Source organism: Phasianus colchicus, chromosome 4 (genome assembly GCF_987193195.1).
Source record: "Phasianus colchicus chromosome 4, bPhaCol1.hap1.1, whole genome shotgun sequence".
In the NCBI taxonomy this organism is placed as follows: domain Eukaryota; kingdom Metazoa; phylum Chordata; class Aves; order Galliformes; family Phasianidae; genus Phasianus; species Phasianus colchicus.
Window position 1 is genome coordinate 1577442 of NC_143439.1, and position 25701 is coordinate 1603142.

The following is a 25701-nucleotide window of genomic DNA, read 5'->3' on the forward strand; positions in this document are numbered from 1 at the left end:
TAGAGCTAGTTTTGGTATTTCTTGCTACTACTCACAATGCAGTCTTGATATGCCTTGAGGCTAAAAAACTCTGATTAGCAGACTATCAGCTGAGATGGGAAACTGAGGACCATACCCTGCAAGTAGGATAGAACACATCTGAATGACAAATAAAAGGCCCACACTAAGAGTAGTTTGTGTTCAAAATGCCTTCTCCAAGCTCTGTGAACCACCTCTTGAACTCACTGAAAACTTGCATAAGAGGGAGCGTAAGCCTGCATATTTACTGTGCTCTATGACCCCAAAGTTAATCATTATCCCCAGTGCACGTATTTTTGGATGCACCTCTCCTTTTTTTTTTTTTGTATATTTGTGTTATGTTTGGAATGAATGACCTGAAATGTGTCAGGAAAGTAGAAACAAAACTTACAGAAAAACTACATCAATTGAACTGGATGGAGAAAAAAAAATCCTGGCTTTTCCTACCTTTTGCTTTCTCTGCACCTTGACGTTGTCCAACAGTATTTAGTTGGCACTCCAGTCAATCAAAGTCCTCACTGAAAGTGTTCTATTTTCCAGCCAACTCCTTTTGGAAATAAAATCTTGCTAACGTAATTGCCTATGTTTATCATTTTTGCAAAGATGACTTTCCTAAATCAATATTGGAAACAATAACAGTTCATATGTCCAAAACACCTTCAATGAGAGTTTCAAAGCACTGTAAATGTATCCACAAAGTAGTTCCATGACATAGGTAAGACATAATATTGCCACTTTACATAGGGGTATAAAAGTTACATCCCTAGTCCACACCTAGCTATAATACCAGTGATAGTCAAATAGGATAGAAATTATCTGGCAGCTGTTGTAATTCAACTATTTTACCTTATTTCTCTCCACACTGCTTCTACTGCTATAGTATTATTTTTTTTTAACATAATTTTACAGTAGTATGCTGCATTTTTGCTGCTGTAGTAGAGATAAGCAAGTCTCTGTGTGCAATGCACCATTGTTTCCACTATTAAGTTCTGGATGGTTATCTCTAATTTGATCCTTGGTGTGGCATTACTGATGAGTGTGGAGGATGCATGACAAGCCTTGAAGATATACGGACTCTGAATGGGGAGCTGGCAGAATAGGGGACATCCCAGCAAGACTTCAGTGGTGTAGGAAGGAGAGTAGTTGCAAGTCTGATCTTTCTGGGTAGAGAGCCATGAAGAGAGAGGTGCTGACAGCAGTTGTTTCACCAAACCATTTGGAGCACAGGGATATTTCCTGTAGTGAGATGTGACCTCCGGGGGCTGGACAAATCCAGAGCATCTTTTCTGGTATTTGCCTGTGCAGTGAGGTATTTGTGTGCATGAGGCACCACAAAAGGGTTAAATAGCTCTGCAGTTTGTCCCTTGCTCTCTAATTAGAAAATGGTCCAAGAGCTCAAAGTTCAAAATGCATGTGATCTGAGCTGGGACTAAACCCAAGTTCCCAATTGATTGCAGCCTTGTGTGTTAGTGTGCTGCATTTGCACGCATTCTCTTCTCCTTGCCATTTCTACAATTTCTTTTCCTTTTTATACAAGAAAAAAATGGAACAATTCGCATACAGAGTTTCTCTTTTGTCAGTATCTAAAGTATTCTGTTTCTTGAGCTTGTGTGCTTTCTGGGAATAGCTTGTTGACCCACTTTATGATTGAAACCAGGCCAGTAAAACATTACAAAAAATCTTCTCGCTCCACTCCATTCTGTAGTGTCTGTGGCTACTGCTGGGTAAACTTGAGAAATCTGCTTCAAGAGAAGGCATGCAAACTGGCCAGCCTGAGCCTCGGGGGAGCTGAAGTTTCCCGTTTCACAAAGGGCAAGAGGGGCAGGTAAAATGATGTCCAGCTGGGACGATGTTTGGAGAAGAAAGGACGGAGGGTGAGACCAGGGAAAGTGAAATAAAATAGTTTTACTGAGCAAAGTATACACAGTAGAAGCCAGATGCAAAGATAGCAGGAGAGAAGGTGACAAAATCAGAATGTTACTCTGTGTACACTGTGACATAAGGTGTGGGCAAAGTTCAGTTCTGATGATTCATAATTCAAATGCTTTGCTCTCAGATGCAGAAAACTTACATATTTTCCTATTTTTGCCCATCGGAATCTTTCTTCTATTTTTTTTCCTACAAAATCAATTTTTTTTTTGTATGCTTTCAGAAACTTGCATTTAATTAAAATAGAACTTCTATTTGAAAACATTTTGTTAAAAGATTTTAGTGCTCACTGGAGAACAAGCAGATGTTCTCAAGAGCTTTGGGATCTTGTGTTCAAGAGTGCTGTGATTTTGCAGCTCGTAGTTTCAGGTCCCACCCCAAAACGTTTATGGGGATGATAGCCAGGTTTCTGCTAGTAGAAAAAGAAAGTGGAGATTCCATCTCCAGCTCTTTACCTCTCCTGCTTCCAGCTACAGGATGATTTCTTTCATCTGCTGGATCCTGCGCTATTTGACATGGCAGAGATGAGTCAGATCACTAATCCGTTTGAAAAATATATCCAGCAAGTAGAATTGTCTCTGTGAGCTGTCACACTACTCCTGGAGAAGAATGTGAGGGAGGGGACAGTTGGGAATTGTGGTGGGGAAAGAGGCAGGATTAACCCTTTGGTAAAAGCAAGCTGTTAAATGGGCTTGGTTGCCTCCAAAAGCCTCAATCATAGCTGGCACTTGGGCTTGCTCCCTTGGCAGTGCTGGTAACAATTTTCCTGTGTCGTATAAGGACAAAGAAGCAGTTTCATTCTTAGCATAATTAAATGAGTGGAGTGACGGGAGTTACACCCAGAGTGACTTTGTTTAAATGTGCCTTTTCAACAAAGTTCACTAAATCAGCTCACTCTTGTTGTCTCTTTTGTTTCTTTATTTGTGGCTACACTGAATTAGCATCTTAAATGCTTGCCATGGGAATCAGAGATGCTATAGCTAGCTTTCTTTCTCTTGTCTACAAACATCTACCAACAGCCTTTTCATAGCAGTCTTTTTACAATTTCGGGTACTCTGTTTGAGCACTTGATCTATCTCCATCAAGGCCTTTTGGTACCCATTCTCTCCATTTACAATCAAGCAGCAAAAGATATGTAAAATATGGCATATGATTGATTGAAAATTTCTAGCACATATAATTTACATGCACTGATAGAACATCTTTCTGAAGTGACATGTAAAACATTTTTGCTCCTGACATTCATTCTGATACATTATTTCTATGTTTTGTGAGCTGTGGATTGTAGAAAAGAAAGATACGTTGATTTGACCAAGCAGGGTGTTCTGTGCATAGAAGAAAAGGTGAAAAAAGGGAGCTTTGTAGGAAGGAAGAAGGCTGAAAAGGCAGGCCTTGTGATAAGGGGAGCAGTAGGAGTGGGTCAGTAAGAAAGGAGAAACTCTGAAAAGGCCTTGAAGCACTGGATGAGAAAGCTTTGTTTTCATGGGGTTGTAGGTAATGTGGATGGGATATGAAACAAAAGATGACCTCATGCTGAATTTTCTAGGGACAACAATGCAGATGCATTGGGAACAAGATCACATCCCAGTAATCAAAGTGACTAAAGTAATCACTGTGATCACACGGTGGATCTGGGCAGAGATCTACGTACTAAAAATGTTAGCAGAAAAGAGCTCTAATAAAATAATACTATCAATGTGGATAGCTTAGGGTTAACGAAGCAGTGGATCTGGATAAAAGTATAGGTGTTGCAGGTTATATGTTTGTATGATAGCTGATGGAGCCATGCAAGTGCACTAGAATCTCAACTATCATTGAGGAACAGGCCTCACTGTGAAGAAAAACTTGCAGCTGTGACCCAAGCACATTGTGACACGGTAATATGTGCCAGAACTCATGCACAGGCTGTCAGCAGGAGCCTGGGAGCTGCGATATGCCTGCCCATCCAAACAAGGTGTGAACTTCAGCATCTGCTTTTGCAAGGGTTCAGATCCTAGACTAAATTACAGGGGGAGGGAAATGACTATAAAGACGGTAATTAATGTAGCAGCCCGACTTAATTTGCTCCCTGAAAAGGAAATCAAAATTAGCAGCTGTTAAAGCATTTATTACAATATGTCTTGAACATATAGTAAGGACCAAATAGAAGCAGAAAGCTGAAAAATAGAATTGCACATTTAGAAATTGTTACTATAAAAGTGAAATGGGAGCCTGCACAGGTAAATAGTAAAAGCTGGATAAAAAAATAACAGATAGTAGCATGCCTTTGGGAGTGCAAGAGAAGAATTAATCAGAAGGGTCAGGGAGAAAACAGTGAAAGCCAAGGAATTGACATGGTATTTAAGAAGGATTTTAATTATTTCCACAGCAGGAAAATTGCTCAAAGAGACCAAGGCTGAAGTACAAAGAACGATATTAATCCAGGAAGCTATTACAAGAGAGTTGATGAGACCGATTTTAGTAGCAGACAGGACTCACAGCCAAATTAGAGGCATAAGAAAGTAGGACAGGGCAGGGATGAAATGAGATCAGCAGCTGTAAGCAGAGTATTCAGTTAAACAGGAACAATTCAATTCAAGCAACAAAGGAGATAGGAGCTTGGAGAGACAGGTGGGTTCATAAATGGCTGATCTGAATGGAGCTTAAGTTTCAGAGTGGTCATCTCATGCAATAGCTCTTCTGTCTCTTTGTTAAGTTCATCAAACTGACACAGAAAATTTTGCTTCTGTGCTGTTACCTTCCTTGAAATGACAGTGGGAGCACAAAGAGAGAGGAGACAGTAAGTTGTTAAATCAGCTTAACTGTTCCACAAAATCTCGTGCTAATGTGCTCAGGTTGTGACTGTGCCCTCTGGGGAGAACAGGACTGAAAGACCAAGCAGGTAAGGCGGAGAGGAAAAGAAGCATCAGTGGGTATCAGTAAGGGAGGTGAGGTCCAGAGAGAGTGTCAGAGTAAGACTTGTGACAGACAACTGAGAAATGACGGCATCAGCAAACTAAGTGTGTTAGGAATATAAAAAGGATGGAAAGAGGAAAAATCAGAGACTTCTCAAGTTAAACTTCTCTATCGTGAATGTGGGCTGGACAAACAAACAAGGTTTGTTTGTTTGATTGACCTAAAAGAAACAATGCATGGGGGATGTTTGTGGATTATCTAAAGGCAGTAGTATAAATACACAGCAAATACGTGTTTTTCCTGAAATTCTTTGTCCTTCTGCCTTAAGCATTTTACTACCCGACAGCAAGTTGTCAAGCACTAGTGCTTCGTAGCAGCCCCTTTTGTTCCTCTGCTTAAGAATGAAACACAGTATCTTGAACGCCCAGAGGGTGAAGAAGCTAATCATTGGCTCGAATCGTGGCCAGCAGGGCAGGCCCGCCTCTTTGGCTTGCGCTGACAAGCCGTTTGTGTTTGTGCAAGGCCGCCCTTCAACACAGCGGCCTCATGGCCGTAATGGGACTGGCTGAATGCTGCTCCTGCCTGGACTCTGTGGAACTGCAGTAAGTAGCCTTATGACTCGCCGAGGCTTTTCTCATAGGACAGATGTTTTAGCAAGGCAGATAGGTACTGTCATACAGAGAGGCAGCTATTAAAGTATTTTCTCCTGTCTGAAGTAAGAGTTACTGCTTTGTATGCAGTGTCATGGCTACATTTCAGTCTCAACAGAGACCTTCCTGAGAGGCAAGAGGGGAAAAGTCAATAAGGAACACAACCCATTTAAACTTGACAGTTTTATATATATATGTGCGTGTGTGTATATATATATGTGTGTGTGTGTGCAAGATTTTAGTTCTTTAGCATCTTATTCTCCTTTTTAGTGGCGTTTCCAATACTTAATCATCCAGCTATGTCTCGAATAGTAGCAGTTTTTGCAAGGTCATAAATGACATTGCATGAAATGGCTAGATATGAGATACAGTAAAATGAACATTGTCCATAATGCTGATAGGTGCTGTTGTATTCTAAGGTATGCCTAGCTGTAGAAAAAGCCAAGTCCTGTTCAGAGATTTCAGTCTACTTTACTGACTGCTATTATGAGAAGTTCACAGCTCTATAGAACAAAAGACTGCAGAGATGGAATGAGCTTGACTTTTGCCTTTAGTGTCATTTTTGATGTTCAAAATTTTACCTATAGTAATCTGGATAGTATGCTTCAACTTAATCCTGCATATCAAATACTGATGGACTTTTCAGACTTCCTCTCTCATCCTTTCCACCTGCCAAAGAAAATCATCATGTCTCTATCAGAGCTGAGCACCATGCAGAATCTCAGACATTCTCTGCCCCTAAAGCTTTGATCAGTCTAAATTTAATGTGTTAGCTGCAGAGCTCATCTTTAAATCTCCATTTATAAATGAAGAAAATAGAAATATGACAGATTAAGTGACTTTGCTATGACAATAGAGCATAGTAAGTATCATCACTCAGCAGTCTAATGCTGCTGGACTACATTATTTATTTTTCTTCCTTTCATTTATTTTATAAAATCCTACTGGATAGTGCTAATAGCAGTTTCTAGGGATGTCTCTGGGTACCTCCTGAGGTTCAGATTGACTAAGAAAAATATCTTACACTTTGGCTGCTTATCTAAACTGCTTTGAGCTTGATACTCAGTGGAAAGCATCAAACAGACAAGCTGTAACAGTATTGTTGGTACTGCTTCCCTTTTCTGGCACGGCTGGAATTGCCCCATATGGCACAACAACAGCAATTCAATATTGTCTCTTTTCTTGAGGAGCATTCTAGCAATGCTGAATTGTTATTGTGGTCTATTTCTTCAGCTCCCTCCTGAACTAGAGGTGCTAAGATCTGTTCTGTTCAGGCTTTGAGTTCAAGATACCTAGAAAAAAAAATGAGCTGTCCCTGTATGTGTGTTTACAATGCCTATTTTTAAAGTAACAGAACTAATCTAAATTTCAATCAGATTCCAGTTAGCCTTGGATTATAACAAACAAACAAACAAAAAAACAGGAGAGGTATGATGCCTTCCATACCTTTCTAGTTTGCCCACATTGCCATATGTGAATGGGCCAAAAGGAAGGTTCCCTGAAAGCTGTGCATTTTTCTCTGCCCTGATGCTCATGTTTTGGGGTTTTGCACTGTGTCTGCAGACGGCCTGAATGCAGTAGTAGACACAGTCATATTTACAATATAGCTGCTGTCATTCAGTAATACAGCAGTTGATGGAGGCTATTAATCTAGGGGTGACCAAGACCCTGACCTCTTACTAATATACTTATCGTTACCAGGTTACGAAGCCCATGAAGTTGAATACAGTAGCCTAGTTTTCTCCTTCTTTGCCCTTGACAACGTCAGCTGAGCTCCTGAAACTGATGGATCTCTTGGGAAAGAGCAGCTCCCTAGATTAATACGACTTTTGAGTTGTAATTTATGACACTGAGCATTCAAATTCGTAGTGAAAACAGGAGGCTTTGAGGGATTCATCTTGTTGATGTGTACTCTATTGATGCATCCTATATGCTTGACATTTAACAGTTAATGTTACAATAAGAGAGAGACATCAGCTGTTTGGGTCTGACCAAAAATGAGAACTGTCAGGTAAAAGAAAAAATATCTAAGTGCCTGAAAGAAGCAGTGGCAGCTTTCTGCCAGGTATGGGTAGATTTCCATGTAAAATCCCTCAGCATCTGTACTCAGGTATCTGTATCCACTGGGATAGAGGCACTGCAAACAGTCCCTCCTCAGCTTCTATGGATAGATTGTCCTCTCTCTTAAATCTAAACCCTCTCACTAATATTCTCCTTGCTAACATGAAGGATATTAGCAGCCCTGAGGAACAGAAGGGTTTGGGGGAGTGGATTGATGAAAGACTCACCATGAGCTGGCAGTGTGCACTTGCTGCCCAGAAGGCCAACTGTATCCTGGGCTGCATCAAGCAAAGTGTGACCAGCAGGTTGAAGGAAGTGATTCTGCCCCTCTACTCTGCTCTCATGAGACCCCACCTGGAGTAGTGCTTCAAGTTCAGGGGCCCCCAGCACAAGGAGAGACAGAGATGTTGGAGAGGGTCCAGAGGAGGGCCATGAAGATGATCAGAGGGCTGGAGTACCTCCCCTACGAGGACAGACTGAGAGAACAGGTGCTCATCGACCTGGAGAAGAGAAGATTTTGGGGACACCTTACAGTGGCCTTCCAGTACCTGAAGGGGGCTTACAGGAAAGCTGGGCAGGGACTTTTTACAAGGGCATGTAGTAATGTGATGAGGGGAAATGGCTTTAAACTGAAAGAGGGTACGTTTAGACTAGATATTAGGAAGAAATTCTTGCCTGCAAGGGTGGTGAGACACTGGAACAGATTGCCTAGGGAAGTTGTGGATGCCTCCTTCCTGGAAGCATTCAAGGCCAGGATGGATGAGGCTGTGAGCTAGTGGGAGGTGTCCTTGCCTATAACCATGGGGGTTGGAACTTTAATCTTAAAAAGGTCCCTTCCAACCCAAATAATTCTATGATTCCATGAATATTCTCAACCTGCATCTACACCTGTGAAAGCTTTTAACATCTTTAATTGTATTTTTTTTTTTTTCAATCTGTTTTCCTAGGTATTAGATCCATTTCTAGGTAAGGAATGCTGTTGCCGCTAAAGAGCATCATGCTACTTGGTCATATAAAATGAAAACTATGGCAGGCACGCAGCCTTTTGTGTTTAAAATAAGAAAAATAGAAAAGATTGTTGTAGTCAGATCTCTCTTAAACATCAAAAGCAGAGGGTCTCCTGCTGTCGAAGTTTTTGTTTGTTTGTTTTTGGTGGCATTACTCAAATAAAGTACTGCATTTAGGAAAGAGAACAATTCTGAACCTATAACCTGCCTCAAAATTCACCTCAAAGGAAGAGCAGAAGTTTTTTCAACCAGGAAGTTGCTACAAGGAAACACGGGTCAAGGTAGAAAGAAAAGGGACTGCTGCCTACTTTCCTTGCGTGTGGCAGAGGGAATTACAGTGACTAAGCTGCTTTCAGGCCTATGCTGCTTTAAATGTGTTTAACAGGCTCCACTGGTCTCTTTGACTTCTCTCCCTCCTGTTCTGTGTACCAGGCCTTTAAGCTGTCAGAGAGTGCTGAAGGAAACAGGCATCAGCAATATACAGATACTTTTACTGGCTCTGCTGTGTTCTCATGCTGGGAAGATGATCCCTTGACCTCCACAGGCAAGCTCTGTGCTTTCTCCTTACTGGAATCACTGGTTTACAGGATGGAGCTGTCTGCATTGTGCATTGTTTTGATAGTGTGGGAAAGGCACAGTCTAGCTAACCAACATCTTTTAGGGTATGTACAGAAGTGGTATAAAATGAATCACAGTCACCAGATGGCCCGCCCAGATTCCTCTCTTTAGCTCGCCTCTCTCAGACCTAGAAAACTGACTGTGTCCCAGGATATGCTCCAGTAGGCAGAAAGTAATATAGATGCCACTATTCCTTCATCCACAAAGGAGCTTTTAAATAATTCAGTTTCCTTCCTTTTTGCCTGTGTAGTTGGGTCAGAGGTTTAAGAAAGCAGCAATTTGAGCTTGTAGAATAAAAAGACTTAATTGAGTGGGCAGCATGCTGTGTTCTGTCCTGATTGCTGCTGTCTAAAAACTTGTCATGGCTGTTGTTAGCCTTTCCCTCTTATTGCTGGTTTTCATAGCATGAGAAACTGAGACACATAGTACCCATTAAGCTTCAAGGCTGGCACTGCAGTTTCCCTGATCAGTTCCTACTAGGGCTTGCTTTCTTCCTGACCTCCTTCTCCCTGCACAGTGTCTTCAGTGGACAATTTACCTAATGCTCCCTAAGGTATAGTATAATGCCCTAATCTACTCTAATTCAGATATTATCGCCATATCACGGCATGGAATTCTGCAGGTCTTACTCTGGCAAAACTCCTGCTAATTCTATGATTCCATAATGGCAGTAGCAGACAGAGCTGAAAACAGACTGTGAGAATCACAATGTATTTTTATGTGTGTGGTTTAATTTCTGCTTCTAATTGGAATGTTAATACCTGAGCAGTACCTTTGACCTTCTTTTCAATTAGTTTTTGAACGTGTAGAAGTAAGTTGACAGCTATTTGATATGGTTAGTGTTAACTCCAGCATTGTAGTATCTGAACTTTCAGCACACGACAGTTTTCAGACATTGCATTCTTGAGACTCAGTGTCTAAAGAGATTTTCCTCTTTTCTTCCACTTTCCTCATCATTTCTTCCTGATAGCCTCTCTTAGTCTCTTTGAAGTCTATGCTTGATTCTCATATACATTTTGGGATCCAGAGCTACACCAAAACATTTTCTTGGTTTCAATATCTATAAAAAATGTAATGATTTTATACTCCCATATGCAGATTGGAATATGTGAGCCAGAATTACTGTGGCTCTGGCAGTAAGAGTAAGAAGACTTGCTTGTGTGGGTAGGAAGATCAGGGGAAACATTCTCAAATACATGCTCAAGTAAATACTGAAATACCTCACTTAGAATACCCTCAGCTGAGATTCCTTTTATTTACACCTGCTTCAAAGCCCTGCGCCCCCCTGCCGGGCTTGCACTCTAGATTTTAGTGTCTCCTAGCCTAAAGCTCCTCACTGTTTGCCCCAGTTTCCAGCTCATTCTAGTACAGAGCATCTAGATCCATGCTTTCTATAGCCCATGCCCCTCTACATCAACCTCTGCAGCTTTTGCCACAACTCTTCCCACCAAAGAGCTTCATTTTTCCCCAGGCATCCCAGATCCTCTCCTCCTGCATCTCTTCACTCCATGCCAGTTAAAATGCTTATTCTGCTCACCTCACAGCCCTTAAAAGCTCCTCCAAAGCCTTCTGCTCCCTAAAGCGGTCTCCTCCTGTCCTCAGTCTTTCCACTACATTCCAGTGTTTGCTGCTGGAGAAAAGGGAGGCTGTTTCTTCTCACTTAGAATTTCAAGTTCCTCAGTGCAGGAATCTCAACATACCTCCCTTTTTCTCCTTGTACATGAAGGCAGAAAAGCAGGGTAAGTTAGGCATATAGTAGCCCTCTGTATGTGTAAGAATGGATGTCTCCAGGCAAGGTTTGGAGGAAGACTGAGCCGGGAAATATTCAAGCGTGGTATGTTTTTTAGAAAAAGGAACCCTTCTTATTTCTCTTTCTAAATAAGCTGTCTGGTATTCACCACTTATCTTGTGAAGCAACTTCAGCCCTACAGGGGCTTTTAAACTGTTTGGTGTGGTTCTTTATGTGCTCATTTCTTTTGTACTTCTGGTCACGTGTTAATGTTTCTGATTCTTGGATGAACAATATTTTCAAACAAAAAGGATTTGGACACATTACTTTTGGTTCAGAACAGCCATATGAAAATATTTCCTGGACACTTGCTTTTGAAAGCAAGCTTACTTCTGTAAAAGAAAGTTTGTGAAAAACAGTGAAACTGAGACGTCATGGTTTAGTAGGAGTCTGGACTGACAGTGTGCCCCAGACAGACCCAGATCTGCAGTCACAGATGTTAGTGAGAGTTGTTGTGAAGAAGTGTCTTATTCTCCCTTTTTCCTGGGGACTGCCAGGGGCTACTGCAGCCTGTAGTGAAAATATCACCAGCCTTCGGGCTTCTCTGATTACAACATCAAGGTTGTAATTGTCTGAGCTGTTTAATGCTTTATGTGAAAGAGGAGTGATACTGCATTATAAAGCAAAATACCAACAACGCTGAAGCAGCCTACTCCCCATCCAACAGTAGGAGCAGGCTGTGAAAGATTACCACAGCATATTCACTTTTCAGATCATCACCTGACATTAGGTGCCTTTCTAGTGGGGATCAGGCTTTTGTCAAGTCTCTGGACAACAAGCAGAAATGCTAAAACGAAATATACGTTAAGTGAGGTCACTGTAAATTAATACCAACTCAGCACCTGAACCTAGATCCAAGATATTTCACGTGCTGGTTTTCAAATGTTGGTGGTAATACAATTCATAATATAATTAATAATAATTCTTTAAAAATTGGTTATTGTCAGTGCCAAAATCTACATTATTATAATTCATAAGCAGTAAGTAAATTGAAGCTCTACCTTAAACTTCTCCAAGGGTAGATTTGTCTTAGATTATTTGACTTACGATTTTTGTATTTGTACAAAGCATGCCAGCTTGTTTGCATCAGAAGATTCATCTACAACTTACACTGTGACTGATTTGAAATCTATGTAAAGTCCTCCACCAAGTAGTTTACTGTTAGAATGAAAGGTGAGCACACAGCTGTGGTGCATCCCTGGCTTCTTAATCTGCCATCCTGAGTTGATGTATCAAAAAGATATCTTCACTTTAGCTGATGTCTCTGCATTTCAAGTGTTTCAAATTGACGGTCTCATTAGCTTTCTGGAGCAACTCTGATAAAACAGTGAAAAGTTTTAAGTGCATCTGGGGATCTTTGTATGGCTGAAGACAAATCTTAAGAATGAGAATGAAGTCATGGAGAAGTAAACCTATGACAGGACCAGAAAGAGTTGCAGTGACATCTAACTGTAAAATTTCTGGAGAGTAGCAGGTCCAAGTCCAAGTGTTAGCAGTGGGGGAACAGAACAAAAGAAAAGGAAAAAATGCTAGAATGCAGGCCGAAGATGTGGTATCATTTGAGTTTTAGGACACATGAAATCTCTTCTCATGTACTTTTTGTGTCTAATAATATGGCTGAGCTCATGTGTAGCCTGTTACATTGAATCATAAGATTGTATTTCACTTACCTTGGAGGGCTGCCTGTTTTCACAAAAGCTGTGTGGATACAATATCTGTGAGAGTTCTGGCCCTCTATCAGATTGGACTGAAATTATTCAATGACTTCTACAGCTATTGAAAAGAATTGTAACTTCACATTCAAAAATACATGAAAAGAAAATTAGTTCATAGTTTTCTCCTTTTTTTTTTTTTTTTTTTTTTGAGAATCAGTCCAATCTAGTTGTATCAATCCTGGAACCAGGTAGAGAATCATAATCATGTAAAGATGAGAAATCGAGCACATGACAAGAACTTGGGATTTTGAGGCAGACTATTTACAATGGTGTTTTTATTTTGTTAATGACTTATGCTTTAATGAAATGATTCATGCTTTAATGAAAGCTGCCTCATTTAGAGATTCTCACTGTTTAGCTGAGTGAGATTATTCCTAGCAGAAAAGGTTGCAAAAGTCCTCTGGTGAAACTGAAGACTAAACAAAACTTGATATTTTAAAGTAAAAGAGTGCAAAAATAACATTATCTTATTTCAGCAATGCAAACTTCTTTATCTGACACAGACAAGAGGGAGATTGTTTCCCCAGTTTTTTTGTTAGAAAAAAAAATGCAGTTTAGTACTGACTTTGAGCTATCAAAAAAAAAGTGTATGCGCCCTTAAGCCTCTGGAACTTGAATTTAATCAGGGCAGTAGATTTTTGAATGGCTGAAAACAGGGTATGAAAGTGGCTTTAGGAGTGTGGAAATATCCAAATAATTTGTCAAAGCAGTATCTCTGATAATAGCAGATTATATTTGCAATTGCAATGGTTGGTGTCCTGCAAGCAGGAGTGCCTGCAGAAAACAGTGTTACATCTTTTATGCCCTATTACCTGATGCTTATCTTTTCCTCCCCTGATTCCTCATTGGCTGAGTACTTCAGGTTCACAAATCTTCCCAACTAAACATATGGAAACATAAATTGTTTCTACCTAAACATGTATATTGCGAATTATTTAACCTCTAACATTTGCTTCCATTATTTCTGGACATCTGCTCACCCTTGGTTAGAGATAAGTTTGTAAGGAGGATAAAGGGGAGTATCTTGATGCCTGCCTTTTGCCTCCCAACCTACCCACAGAGCGAGGCAATCTGGCCTTGTGTGGAGGCCCTGGCTACTTTGATGTTTAAGTCTGTTTTCCTTTTGCTGAGGGTCTCTTATCCAAACAGAATAGCCTTACAACCTGCTTTCTAGTCCATAGTACTATAACTATACTATTTGCAACATTTAAGAACTATTGCAGTTTTGCAAGCTAGAATTAATCACATAATTCAGCAATTATATTTCTAAAATATGCTACTAAAATATATGGTATTTGTGCTTTTTCATATCAGCTCTTCCTAAAGACAAGTTACAAAATACAAACACATTGTGCTCTACTTCTTCAGATCAATTCCCCCTTTTCAGTACCTAATGCAGAAACAACATTCTGTTCCTACAGGAGCTTTAAGCCACCAGCATTTTCTGGGTGCTTTTAGAGATTTTGTTTGTGACGCTTTTGATTAAAATGCTCGTTGTAATTAATGGAGAGGATCACCTCAGAGGCTTTCCATCAGGCAGCTCTTAACTAATTTTCCTGAGAGGAAATTACAACTAAGAAACCCACAGTATATATACTTCCCACCTGGAAGTGTTTAAAGTATTTGAGTCAGCATTCTGTTCGCTGTTAATAAAAACCAGGTTGTTCTAAATGACTTACTAAACTATTGAACTGTTTTAAGCAATGCACGGTTTATCCTGTACTTACAAGCACATGCATTTATTTTTAATTCCTGTTCCAGAAAGGCTGTTCATGCTGGAAGGGATGCTGCAGGCTCACTTTGTTTCCCTAGGGGGGAGTGCTGCCAAGCACCTCCTTGGGCAGTGTGCTGCTCGCAGGGCCTGGGGGCTGCCGGGGAATGTGAGCCAGCCAGCCCAGCCACATGCGTGATAGAGAGCAGATCAGTGGCGGAGCTGGCTGTTTATTTTCAAATCCTTTGTACTTCAGGTTACTTGCAAGGCTGGTGCCTGGGAGTTCAGCATAAACCAGGCTGTGTATGTTGCCTGCTTTGCTTGTAATTTGCAATTTGTGAAAACCTGATGGATGACTCCGTGCTCTGCAAGTTAGTGTGGAGATGGGAGCTTCTAACATAAGAGCAGCTTTTACAGAAAACACTGAGTTAAGAAGATTCAGGCTCAAGCTAGGTTGCTTCTTCCCTCCCCCTCTTTTGTCTATTTTTACTGCAACGTTGGTATGTGTCCAAGGAAAGTCGGCCATATCACTCGGAAATACGAGGAGATAAAACTTTCAACTGTTGGCTTTCTTCATGCTGAGAGACTCCAGAGAAAATGAACAGAGAGAGAAATAAGAGGGATCTCTTTAGGTGTACTTTTTTGACTGTCTTCTCTGCCAGTGCCAGTGTAGAATACTGAAGAAACCGCAGGAGTCCTTTCCCAGCGTTTCTCTAAACAATGTAAGTTACCCTTTCACACATGTCTCTAACTGTCCTTGTGCTTTTAGTGCTCTCAAGTGCTTTGGGAGAGTAGGGGTTGAACAGCGAACCCTTGCCAGGAGCTCTGCTGTGCGGAGTAGTGAGTGCTTTGTCTTCACGTCTTTTCGCACATCCAGGGTAGTAGTGGTGGAGAATAAGTGCCTTGACACCACCTTTCCTTGGCAGTCTTGGTAGCTTGACTTTGGGTGCCTGTCAGAACCTTTAAACCTTCTCAGTGCGTGCGCAGAAATTCGTTTGTAGTAGGCAAATACAATAGCAAATGTTTTGATTGAACTGCGTGTCGAGCTTGCTGTAAGTGCCAGAGTTTCAAAGGGAACTGTGTGATGCTGTGTAAACAGGACAGGATGTGACAGGGGAAATGTTTCCTGCTCTTTAATATTTAAAAGAAATAATTGAAACAGAGCCCAGCTGCTTGCCTAGGAAGGAAATAGTGATGTTTATTCAAAGCAAAATAATGACTCTGTTAAGCTGAGAGGACAGTGTTGAGGTATAATTAGGAGGGAGAGCTTTACTTCTCACAGGTGTTAGATTTTTTGAAGGTGGCAGCTGATGCTAAAACTGCCATATTCTGTTGTTCTGCTTTTGTGAAGAACAAGTCAAGCTATTTTCTGACATTTATCTCCCTTGCTAAGCATCCTTCCCTACACCTCATCCTTCCCCATGCTACTTTAATTTTATTCTACTATTTTCAAAACGTATTCCAGGCAGATTGACAGATTTAAGTAAGAGCAAAAAATTATAACATTTCAATATACCAAGAATAAGGCAATAATCACCCTGAAGTTAAATATTCATCAGGCCAGAAGAGTTACATAAAAGTCTGCTTGTATGTGTGTAACAAAACTGTGGCGAAAGCACAGTGACTAAGAATTCATCAAGTAAGGATGTGGTATGAGAGAAGCTGCCTCCTGTTGTAGCCTCAGACCATTTGTCTTTGAGGGCATTTGTTACCTGGCTAACAGTTTTGAGACCAACTATTGTAATACAATCATTAGAAGCTCTTTCCTAAAAATTCCACACTTCTCATGCAAGAGCTGAACAAGAATCGACCAGTGATGCTAACAAGAGCTTCAGGGTAATGTATATGTTTAATGCCTTTATTGCATCAGGTGAGTGGTGATGAGTCTCAACTGTTTGTCTTCTTTGTGGAAGTTATTTTCTAGTAGAAGTTCAGTGGAATCTTGGTTTTGAGGCAAGGTATGAGACAGACAATGTCTGTGGCCTGACACACAAACACTGAGTTCTGCTTTATCTCACAGTATGCACCGTGTTTGGAAAGTTAGGTCTTGTTTGGACAAAGATGGCAATCAGCTGGGGGATTTCCCAAACTCATGATAGTATTTTTTCTCTGGTAGTCTTACTCTGAAGGTCACTCTGTTTCCTGGAAAAGCCTAGGTAATCAATGGTTGATGCCATCTCAAAAACATCTTGGGCTTGTCTTTGCCTGATAATGGAATTTCATCAATTCATAATAAAACTAGGGTTTGGACAGCTTATATAAACACAGTTTATATATTGTGTATATATATATATATATGATTCCTTTGAGGAAAATTAGAGGATTAAATGAACTGGAAAGATCTGAGTGTTCTAATTCAGAGAACAAGGAGCTGTACATTGCTATAATGAAGTGAAAATTGAATAATCTGCATAAAATATTGAATATGCAGATTTGGAGAAATGTAATACTGTGACACATCAATTCATACAAAAACAAAGGCACAGTGTATGGTATTGATATGTTGGGAGAGATCCTTGAGCCAAATGTGAAAAAATTGGATTTGATCAGTTGGCAAGCAAATTACCTCATCAAAATTAAATATGCCTGAGGATACAAATATAGCTGATTTGAACTTCTTGTTAACATATAGCAGCAAACACATCTTTACTCCAAATAATAAATTCCAGTTCATAAGGAATAATCCTTAATACTATTTAACTGTAGAAAAGAAGAATCTTTCAAATCATTTTTTTTCTTTGTTAAGGACAGTGCAGCGTTCTGTGTTAGAAAAATCCATCAATTCTGAATCTACAAATGTTTCTTGAGGTTTTTTCCTTCTCCTTAGCCCTAAAACCCCCAAAACTTTCTCCTGAACATCTACCCATCCATAATTTGCTGGATAACATATATGAACTTGCTTTTTAAGTCAGGTTTCAGGGACCATGTTGAAGAGGTCCTGTGACTCTCAGAATGGAATGCACAGTCTCTGATGCTATGTTTGGCTGACACCTTCAGCCAAAATTAGATATGCTGTTTCCAGAGACTGTAGGTTGTGGTTTAAGGAAAAAAATAAAATAAAAAGCAACTATCCGTGTGTCATGAACAGTACAAAACAAAAGGCTCCAAAACAAAATAAGTAAATAGTAATTGCTTGGAAGTTACTCAAGTATGTAAATACTGGCAGGAGAAGAACAGGGTCTATGATTCATATAAATAGGTTTTCATCTCTTTGTTCCTCTATTTTTGATGGCTTATTTTTTTTAAGATGTACTGCTTCTGTTTGGGCCTGCTGTTGTGTTTAGATGACCCCATTGGGGTGGTCTCTTGGTGTGCTCTAAGGTCACTTGTGCCTGCAATAGCAGGAGCTGCTTGGCATTTATCAACCTTTCTGAACCATTTTATTTATATGAAGACCAGGTTTCATTTATGTGTTTTAAATAACTGAATATTTACAGTATAAATTGTAATGTTAAAGTCAGTTGTCTACTATTTTCTACCATATTTTCTCCATCTCTAGAGTTTTTTAAGAAAAAGGTAGGTGACACACTGAGTTACATGGGTTAGTGGTGATGAGGTGACGATTGTACTAGATGATCTCAGTGGTTTCTTCCAACCTTAATGATTCTGTGATTCTATGAAAAACATTGTGAGCCTTTTCTGTCACAGAATCTGTAGACATATCCTGACATTGCATCTCACTCCTCTTAATAATTGGAGTGTTCTGCTGTATTTGGATTAGGAATTGCTTATTTTAAAAGGTGAAAGTAGAAATATAATTTGAACTGGAATAGTATGAAGTGAAATAAATAACATAGCATGCCATTCTAATGGGGAGAGCAGGGGATCAAGTCAGCTGAGAGGTCTACTGGCCACCAGGCAACCTTCCTGCTTGCCAGGTGGGCTTTAGGGCACAAACTCACAAGTGAATTACATTTGAAAGGAAGAACTGAAATAGCAACTGGAATATACTTCTTCAGGCTGTGAGCAGCTAGTGTAGCAGGTAGATGTTGGCTGGCTCCATCCGCCTTGCTACTAGTTAGCTACAGTGAGGTTAAAAAAGGCACAGCTAAATTAAGAAGGTGGCTAATCATGGATATGTGCAAAATGTTAACAGCATGTATTCTGGCACTTCATATGTTACATGGAGATCCGGTTGACACAAGCATCAAAATATATCATGTATAACCGGACTGCTACAGTAGTTTACAAACAAACTGCTGCAGAAATGACTATGACACTTTACTGTTAGATATAAAATCCAGTCTGTAGTAACTTTAAGAATATGCCTTGCACCCTGGAGAAGACAAATGATACAAAAATGAGCCATAATTGTCTACAGCCTAAAAGGCCCCCTGGAAGTACTGGACAACTCAGCTTTTTCTGGTCAGCACTTTTTCTCAGGTGCAACAATATTATTTATTCTCTCTCACTTTAATACTGCTGAATATTTTCAGTCTTGGATGCACGGTGTTTGTAGGTGCACCATTAGGCCTCAAGTCAGAATAGATTCTTTCCGCAAAAGAGACAAAGATTGGAGTAGATGCAGTTTCATTTTTAAGCCGTTCTAAATGAAGATGAATGTTCAGCAGTCTGCCTGATCCTAATCCAGTACGTGTTTATTTGCTTTAATGGTATTAGCCTAAACATATGTATGATCAGTTTATTTCTGGATGACTTTCTGTTTTTTGTTATATAAAGCTACTCTGACTGTTTGGGTTTTTTCTTTCCATTCTGAAAATGTAGAATGAAGATCCTTTCTCCCTCTCTATATTTATTTATTCATTTTTTTTTAATGAGTGTTGAATGCTAGCTGTCCCTTCATTGAACTCATGATTTGAAAAACTATCGTGTGGAGTGACGGCTTGAAGGAAAAGTATAAATTTCAGTCTCTGCAAAGGTTTATACTGCACTTGCCTCCTCCCATGCAAAGTTTAGTTGATCTGGATTATTTTGAGGTCGAAGGTACCTGCTATCTACCAGTATGTTTTGTGGAGTGCTCAGAAGTTTATTTAGCAAGGAAAGAGCTATGGTTTGATTTTTCTGAACTGCTTAACTCTGACTAATATGAATATGCTCCTGCCACTTTTGCAGAAGAATAAACTCTCAAAAAAGTGATGGAATGTTAAAGAAAAAATGCAGTTGACAAAGTTAGTTAGAGACCCCTTCTGGGGGGAGGAAAAAAAAAAAGGAAAAAGAAAAAAAGATTGCATTCAAAAGATTTTGTTGAACTTGGAAACGCTCTTGCAAAGATTCCAACAATTATGGTTTTGTGTGCCTCTAAATGCCTTAAATTCTACAGTAGTCCTTGGAGAAACTTAATACGTGTACCATGTTTAACTCATAGACTCATGGTCTACATTATTAGAGGATTTGCCTGCCCTTTAAGAAGCACAGCTTCCAAAAGAGCAGATGCTCTTTTTTCTCCAGTTCTTCTGAGAACAGTTTTATGTTGTACTTTCTGTAGAAGTTCCTCAGGAATTAGAACGACCATTAAGAATGAGAACTCAGAACTGAAGAATGAGCCTTTGCAGCACACATAAACTGGAGGAAAAGAAAGAAGAGGAAAAGTGAATACAGTGTGTGTGCATTTACACCATGATTTTTTCCCTCCTCTTCCAATGGGGAAACAGTATGAATGAAATACATTTTTACAACTTTCTCTCCTTTAATACTCACGTTGGTGGAAGAGATAATGTAAACATTCAGGGATTAACTCTCACAAGATAAATCTCTGTAGGTGTTTCTTTTTATATTTAGAGCTTAAGTAGTTGCACTCTGTCAGAGCTGGAAAGCCTAGGACCCAAGAAATCAGAACCTAATTTCATGTCATCTGAGGTTGGTTGTTTTTTTTTTTTTTTTCCTGAATGTTACTGAGCCAATCCCATAGTACAGCTGAGCGTGTGGTTTTTCCAAAGTACTTGGAGGGAAAGAAAAAAATAAAAAGGAAAAAAAAAAGTGAATATTTTTACAAAAAATTTCCTGTGTTTGTTTCACCAGAAGATGCATGTTGCACAGCCTTGATTCCAGGTAAGAATAGCAGGAAGGCTTCTTCCCATATTGACCTTCCAAGGTGCATATCTGAGCTGTGCAATGGTTGCCTTCACCTTGTGAGCAACCATCATTGTTTTGCCCCAAAGTGTGTACTTGCAGAAGGCATGCTCTGTGGTGTACACCCTCTGTGGAGCAGCTTCTGGTGGGGAAGGTGGACAGCTTTGAAATGAGAATCAGGGCAGCAATAAAAGCCTAATTTCCTCAAGATCTATTGCACTGCGTTTAGAATAATACAGAATACTTCTGCAGAACAAATGTCAGTCTTAAAGAAATAGTACTTTTTTTTTTTCTGACGGATGAACTGTGTTTGAAAAGGAGGAGGTGAGGGGAAATGCTTGCTTAGTAGTCATTTACCGTAAAAATGTTGTCTTCTGAGGTGATGACCAGTCAGTCTCATTGTTGTGTGTCTTGTTCATATGACTTAGAAACTTGCTGAAGATATACTGTGGCCCTCAGTGACATTGTCCATAAGCAGTAGTGTATTAAGGCAACTGTCTGATGGATTAATTTCTCCTGCTAATCATAAATGTCAAGGCTCTGCTAAGCAGTAAGAACAGCTCTGTAGCACCATTATTATCCATTTGCTCTGCCAAAAGGGAGTGGCTACTACGGCAACTCGTGTAATGTGTACACCAAGTATTTTGAAACTGTGACTGAGTCAAGTCAGAAATCTAGCTCAGCCTTGTAATTTGAATGGGGGCTGATGGTAGATGCCTGCAGAAGAGCATAAGAATAGATCAGACAAATAATGGTACTCCCCAGAGCACTCTTTCATCTTCAGTGATTTGTGCTTCCAGCTCTGCTTCTGGTAGAGGTGGTTTCTCTGTAGTTAAAATTCTTTAATCAGTTTATCTTTCATGAGTTTGTCATTCTCATCCAGAATGAATGTAATATATTAAAAGCTGTATCATCCTGGGACAGTAAGTTTCATAGATCACAGGATGGAGTAGTATCCAGTACCTTACTGGTAGCCTTAAAGGAGCTTCTCTTCTGTGGCCAGTAAAAAGAAAGAGTAAAATGAAACAAGATACTGATTGTGAATAAGAATTAAATTGTGAATAAAATTTAACCAAGTATTCCAAGAGTGTTTTTTGAGATGTATCATAACAGTCCCTCACTGTGGTACTTGAGCTGGAGAAGAAGTTCAGCACCTGAAATAGTGCAGAGGCTGTATGCTGTATTTGTAGCTCATTTCCCACAAAGATTTCTCTATTACTTCTGATAATGGTGCCTACAGCTGGTTACTTCACATACTTCTCTACCTATGCTGGTGTTCTGACGATAAGGTGTATCACCTGTCTCGAGAACAGTATGGTACATCTTGTCAGAGTCATCATGAACATTGCTTTAAATTCTCAGGCAGCACTTACAGTTCTTCATAGAATCTGCAGGAAGAAGCTGCCAAGGTCTGATTCGATTTTCTGACTGCAAAATATTTGGGTTGCATGTGCTACTGTCTTGCACCTCTTTCCTTACAAAAATAGCCCTCATCCAAACTAATGGCTTCCTACAAAAACTTGTTTCATAGTGTAGAAAGGTACTTGGTCAGTTTGTGCCACTGTGGTTAAATAGCAATAGCTAAACTGTAAACTCATAGATTAAGCTATGCATCACAGGCTGTGTTCTGTGTATCTGTGGGATTCTGGTACTTGAGTGAGACTGCCGGGCGCCATCATAATCCAAATGATATCGCAACTAATTTAAGACAATATTGCTCTTGTCCTGAGACCAGTGTTTTTTCTAAGTGCCTTTCTAATTTAAAAATACAGCTGTATTCACATGGCTATTGTTTGTGAATCTTTCTTCTAACTTCTGCTTCCAGTATTTTTAAAAGTACTGAATTTCCCAGAAAATAATATGGATGTATTTTGATATAGGAATGTATGTACCATGTATTATATCTTAGCTTGAGAATCTTAAAAACAATGTCATGTGAGTGGTACTACCTTCCTCATATTTTGTTAGCTGTTTGTATGTTAGGATGTCAATTTTAAGAGACTAATATTAATGCAGGAAGGTGCATATGAGGGTCTTCTGTTAACGTAATTTTTGCAGAAGTCTGGCATACTGTCAAGTGTTGGGAACTTGCTTTTGATCAGCCTTCCAGTGCCCCTGTAGGAGGCTTGGACATGGCAATGTCTACTGTGGCTGTAGTGAAACTGCCACGGCAATGCGCGTTGAGAATTGGTGCGTTTCTTCAGATAAAGCACAAGATCTATACTGCAGGGAAGTTTTTCCTTTTTCCGATAACAACAGTTCTTTATATAGGAGTGCTGAAGTGCCATTAGCAAACCAGTGTCCTTGCTACAGACTAGAAGGACATGTTTACTTAGTGGAGTTCAGCCACTGGGTGTTCCCAAGTCATGAAGTGCTGGAGCTGGCTAATGCTAAGTCAAATGGAGTGACCTGTGAGTGTGGGGGAGGAGACAGCAGCTGACAGGCTCGGAATCTGTATGCTTGGAGCTCCCCGGGGGGAGCCATTGATTGCTTTTTGTTATTGTGGTTTGGTCGGTTTAGCTTCTATGTATACAGCCGTTGTTATAATGAGGGAGCTCCTCTTGCCAAGGTTATTCTGACACTGCTGCGCTGTATCCGGGTGCTGCCGGAATACCTGGTGTGTGCAGCTGAGTGTTTACTTAGTGCCGGGAAAGTTCAGCTGTGTTATTACCGGCATAAGGATCCTGCCTGCCTGGGCAAACCTGCCTGCCACTTAATGCTTGACTGAGGGCTTCTCTGAATCCAAGGACAGTACATATGCTTAAACGTACCACTGTGTGTTTGAAAGACATCTTGGTTCAGAAGACTTAGCAAGCATTGAAAGTAACATTGCTGTTGGGCTCCAAACAAGAAAATGAGGTGAAAATGGTGCAAAAGTTCAGGTAAATGCAGAGATGCAAACAGCAGTATTTTATCCTTAAAACAAGCACTGCAGGGCATGTGAGCCTGTGCAGGGGTTGGAGAGGGGCTCTTTCACCCCCATCCTTCCCAGTCCCTTTCCCATATGTGCAGAAACCTATCTGCTCAGGTAGCTTATTTCCCCAAACTGTATGATATGGAGAAACTGTGTCCTTTCTGCCTCTGTTGTTTGCTTTTTGAATGTTCATATTCTATCCACTGTTTCTTGCTGTGAAACATCTAATTTTTCTGTTTCTGCTGAGATGTGACATTTTGAAGGTTGCAAAAGAAAAACAAACAAAATAACAAAAGGGCTGGCAGTATCTGTGTTAATTTGGTGTACAAGTTGTGTGGCATATAATGAGAGCTGGGTGCTGTCCTGTCCCTTGCTGATTTGAACTTTGTGTTAGATCACCCGAATCCAACAGAGGTAAATGGAAACGGAAGAAAAGGAGAGGTCAGCAGGGAATATGTGACTGAACTAGGGTACCTGGTGGGTGTCATTTCTCCTGGAGGGAGAAACTGCAGAACTGTATGATTATGCAGAGATGCTGTGTGGGTTAGGTCCAGACCAGTGCTTCAGGAGAGATTGGAGTGTGTGGTCTTTGAGCAGTTCAACATTCACTGCTCAGGTACCAAAAGAATCAAGCATTTGCATCTACCTTTTACTTTTCTGGCATTGCTTAGCAGCTCTGAAGAAAACGCCTACAGCATTTTTCAATGCACATTATATCTAACAGTATGTATAAAAGTCCATGGATTTCTTCCCAAAGTGATGCCTGCTCTGCCTCTTGCTTTTTGTTTGTACTGCTTGATGTCCTGTGCCTGGAAGTGGTTAATAGTGATTAATGTGGAGTCTCCATGCAGCAGTTTTATTTCAAGTAGCATTTCAGAGCAGCTGTTTATGAAAGCTGCAGTGATTTGAGGAACAGTTTTTTTGCCAGCTTAGCATTTTTTAATTTTATTTTTTCTCAGCTTGCATACATATGGCATACATGCTCTGACTACCTGCTTTGGGTGCCAAGTGTAGAATTTAAAATCTTTTTACTTAGACCATCACAACCTTTAGCCCCTAAAAGAATTACTTCAACCTGCCTCACTGTGGATTTTTACTTTTAAAAATAGCTCATCTGAGAATATGATGTTATACAACCCTTTCTATGTTTAATAAACAAAATATCTAAGGTTGACATTTGACCTCACATGTGATAGTATTCCTTGACTTGCCTTTTTTCCCCTCATTTCTTGTCCCTGCTCTCTGAAATCTTTGGAATAACTGGTCATTTGGTTGGGAATTCCTCGACTTCCACTCCATGCACACAGATTGTCCTTGCAGGCATAGTAAACCCTGGTGTACTGCTGTTGGAATTAATTGGGCTAGGCCCTATCCTACAATAAGGTATGAAGACCTCAGACAGTCAAATTGCCTTGAAGTTAAGTACCACATCTCAGCTGTGTGATTACCATGTGATGACATGATTCTTAACTTGCTGTGTTCCTTTATGTGTGCAGAGCAGCTACCAGAAAGTCTCTTAGATGATCTGAGATTGGGGTAGTGGGAACACTGGGTCTGTAGGGATGGAAGCAGAACCACCAAAGGGTTATAGGGGTACTGCAAAAGGAGACAGAAGTTCTGGGGAGGGGGAAACAAAAGGAAAGTCTTTAAATGCCAGCTGTTACTCTTCCCTCCTCTACACAGGAGGGTATAAAGCATTAGTATGTTGGTATCATAGGAGGCCTACTCAAGCATGCACCCTATTACAGACTTTGATTATAAACTCAGGAAAGCAAGGAGGAAAAAGCATTAGAAAAGTAAAACTGTCAAGCTTTTGTTTATAGCAGTGGCTTCTATTCTTGTTATTCCGGTCTTTAGCAGCTAAGAGCTTTTAAAGAAACCTAATTAATGGCACTGAGTTGTGATAGTAGTATTGAAGGTAAGCCGATTGCCGTGACTGGTCCTCCCATCTCAATGGCAAATACCCAAAAGAGGAAAGAGAATAACACAAAGGGGGGAAAAGCAGTTTGTGCTATTGCAGCTTTTCTTGTGATGTCAGTGTCAGAAACAGGCAGGGAGTGCTGTTGCGTGAGTCAAGTTTGCATTGGCAGAGAGGGGAAACCAGGCTGTCCCAGCCATTGCTCTGAGCAGCCTCCAAGCCTTGGCAGGCTGAGCTGTGCATGAGCAGAAGATAGGAAGCAGTAGAATAAGGTGGCAAAGGCGGCAGAGGACATGCACTGGGGGCTGTGTGGTCTGTGAAGTTCTCCAGTAATCCAGCATTACATCTCTGGAAAACCTTTCAAGTTCTTTTCCTCCCCATTTGTGACAAGCCATGTGCTGGGTCACAAGCTTTGAGGAGGAGCATCTGCTGTGCTAGATCACAAG

General features: G+C 40.3%; 1 protein-coding gene across 10 annotated transcripts in view; it reads left to right on the top strand.

Annotated features, from left to right (window-relative positions):
* Positions 1 to 25701, top strand: part of TRIM2 (tripartite motif containing 2) — a 78399-nt gene that overhangs the window by 11642 nt on the left and 41056 nt on the right. Inside the window, exon 1 of one of the 10 annotated variants that reach the window (XM_031614306.2) lies at positions 3813 to 3901. The exons of 4 other annotated variants lie outside the window; for them this stretch is intronic. The gene's annotated coding sequence lies outside the window, so the exon portion shown is untranslated. Of the gene's footprint in view, positions 1 to 3812; positions 3902 to 5342; positions 5445 to 14686; positions 15116 to 25701 lie in introns of those variants that run through there. 5 more of the 10 variants (XM_031614303.2, XM_090138395.1, XM_090138401.1 and 2 more) reach the window with 5 other exon arrangements.